The following is a 3,084-nucleotide window of genomic DNA, read 5'->3' on the forward strand; positions in this document are numbered from 1 at the left end:
CTGTCCCTTGTCGACCGAACAGAGGACTGTAAAGGATACCGCCAAGAAACTTTAGGATGCTGGTTGGAATACAGCTCCAAAGGAGCCCCTTTGGGTGTTATGTCATCAAAAAGTAAAAACAGCGAATCTCCCTTTGATCAAAAGCGCAACAGAACTGTTTTCCGTGGAGCAGGTTTCAGACCCGTAGACCTGTTTTATTCGTAGGGCAGGGCGCATTCCCAAACCCGAATCTCCTGTTTTAGAAATGGTTTGGGCGGCGTGAAGTGAAAATAAGAAATGGGCTCCAGATGCACATGGAAGCAATCAAGTGTTTGATCCGAGCTGTTTCAAAGACTGCTCAAGAGCTTTCCTTTCACAGAGGCGCAACGATTAATGATGGGGGTGCACCCTTCAATGCGCCTTACGACTCTAGGGAGTGATTGAGACGTACGTAGCGTGTGCTCATTTCCCTCTATTCCCCGTGTTGCAGTGGTAGGATGACATAAATTCCTGCTTCGACACGTAACGGCATTATAATCAAGTGCAGGAGCTGAGGGCTTTAGTTTTGTTTCGTTTTCCATGGCGTTTGTAAGCGCGCAAATCAAAGGCAATTCCTGCGTCTAACAGGAATGTAAATGCTTTGGAAAGTGCAGTGTGGTGCAGCTTGTAAAATCCTTGTCCACATTTGTGGTTTGTTGATGTTTTTTCTGTCTGCCAAAGTTGCATTTTGACATCCGGACGGGGATACTTTATCATTTGAACGTGAAGCCAGCCTTAAACCCTCTGAGGCATGTCTGTCTGCCGGCACTTATTTTGTCAAAGGTATTTATTTATTTTTAATGGAGAGCGACTTTGAAAACGTTTCCGCAGCCACCTCGCACTCCGTGTTAGATTATAGGAGGAATGCGGCGGGGGTGAGCTCGCTGTAGTCGTGGCCGAGTGGTTGAGGCGATGGACTTGAAATCCGTTGAGAGCTCCCCGCGCAGATTCGAATCCTGCCGACTACGGCGTCTGCCACACGTCTCCTTGTGCCTGCGCGGCAAAGGCAAAGTGCTGCTTCTCCTTTCCTGGTACTATAAATACGCTAAATTGCTTGGCCCTGCTGCCTTGGAAATAAATTCTTCAGCGTCTGCGAATGGCATTTTGCAGCTGGAAGCAGATGTCGACGCTTTTTGCACAGAGCACCAAAAAAGCGTCTTTTTTGAAGGCCCAGGCACTGAGCATTGGTGGTTCAGTGGTAGAATTCTCGCCTGCCACGCGGGAGGCTCGGGTTTGATTCCTGGCCAATGCAGTGGCTTTTGCAGCGAGCGGCTCCATCACTTGCATCCCCTTGCAACTCGCAACTGAAAACCCACTGAAGCTAAGCAGGTGTGCGCCAGGTTAGTACCCGGATGAGGGTGAGCTACAGGGAAAAACAAAGCTTCCAGCTGGAAGCGGTGTTAATGGTGCCGGCGTGGGGGCGCTCACCCTGAGGTCTGTGCGGGTCCCAATGCCCCAGTATAGTGACGGAGATGCTGTGTTGTTAAAGGGCGCTGTCTTTTGGATGAGATGTAAAACCGAGGTCACAGCGCTCTGTGGTCATTCAAAATGACCACCAAAACCTTTGACAAAAGCTCTTGGTAATTGATGGTCTTCAATAATGCTTCTCCTTTAGGTACATTTTAAATCAGCTGAAAAATGCTGTGAAATGGGGGGGCACTTCAGGCCAGTGTAGGATTTGGGTTACAAGAAACATGAAACTGCACGAGAAAGCCCGTACACTGAATTACACGGCTTTCTATTCAAAGGAGGACAAAAGTAATTCCCTGAGTTCGATTTTTTGCAGCACAGAGAGGAGCACTGTTGTGAGGCCGGTTAGCTCAGTTGGTTCGAGCGTGGTGCTAATAACGCCAAGGTCACGGGTTCGAGCCCCGTACTGGCTAGGTCCTTTTCTCCTCTCTTAACAAAGCTGTTAGGTTCCTTTCCGTGGTGAGAGGGGTTGTCATGCAACGCTGCCACATAGTGCCGACAGACAAGAGTGTTGCGGGAGAAGAGAAAAGTGTTTGAAGATTTAAGAGTGTTTTAGGTGGAGCCAAAATCAAGTGTCACAAATACAAGTGGGAAGATTTCCAATGTTTAATATGGTAAAAATAAGCGGAAGTTATCTGCCGGTCCGGCACAGTCTGCCATGCTTTTGTCATATACTGTAAAGTGGTGTCGAACTGGAGCCTCACCATTTGCATATGTGAGGCTCCAGTTATACATCGAGTGTCACATTAAATGACAAAAATGAAGAGAGTTAAAGCAGCTGGAGAGGTTTTCTTACAACTTTTGAGCTGACACAGTTTTGGAAAATGTTTCCTTCACGCTGCACTGTACAACATAGGCAGCCAAGAGTCTCCAAAACAAAACAGAATTGACAGATAGGAGAAAATTCCCACTCATCCTGAAGTTCCCAAAATCCAGCACTGAGCGTAAACAAAGTGTCTAAGTAGCGTGGGAATGCTAACCCTAACCCTAGCTGGAGTTTGAGCAATCCAGCACTGAGCGTAAAAAGATGAGTCAAAGTAACGTCTAATCGGATTAGTTTCCTTAGAGCTGGTTCAGAGTTTGTTCAACAGTTTACCTTTCACAGATGCGCAAAGAAGAATGTTGGGGGTGCACGCTTCAAGGCGCCTTACAGCTGTAGGGAGTGATTCGAGACGATTCGTGGCGTGTGCTCGTTCCCATATACCGTACGACCCGGGGTGCAGTGCTAGGATGACGTACAATACCGCTTGGGCACGTAACAGCGTTATATGCAAGTGCGGGACGTGAGGGTTTTCGTTTGTTCGTTTTGTTTTGCTCTGCTTTGCTTTGTTTCGTGGTCAAGAGGCGTAAGGTAAGTCGTAATCCAGGGAGAACACTGGTGGCAAACAGTCCGAGGTGAGAGGCGAGGTCCAAAGTCAAAAAGGCAGAAGGGGAGTCCAATATCCAGAATAAACGAGGTAATGGAAAAAACGCCAGGTAGAGCTCTCAAGGAATAGACTCAATACCGAGCAGCGGGAAGCAGGTAAAGATGGTAAAAATAGCACTGTGTACCGCACGGTGGAGTGTGTGCAGGTGGGTTAACTCGTGCGGCAGCGT

The 3,084-nt window shown here is 48.0% G+C and overlaps 1 non-coding gene across 1 annotated transcript; it reads left to right on the plus strand.

The window, feature by feature from the left end:
• The first annotated feature begins 1,827 nt into the window (after positions 1-1,827).
• Positions 1,828-1,901, plus strand: trnai-aau (transfer RNA isoleucine (anticodon AAU)). The gene has a single exon. It is a non-coding gene; the product is annotated as a tRNA-Ile (tRNA).
• The last annotated feature ends 1,183 nt before the right edge of the window (positions 1,902-3,084 follow it).

This window comes from Lepisosteus platostomus, unplaced genomic scaffold (genome assembly GCF_059453375.1).
Source record: "Lepisosteus platostomus isolate fLepPlt1 unplaced genomic scaffold, fLepPlt1.hap1 Scaffold_73_H1, whole genome shotgun sequence".
NCBI lineage: Eukaryota > Metazoa > Chordata > Actinopteri > Semionotiformes > Lepisosteidae > Lepisosteus > Lepisosteus platostomus.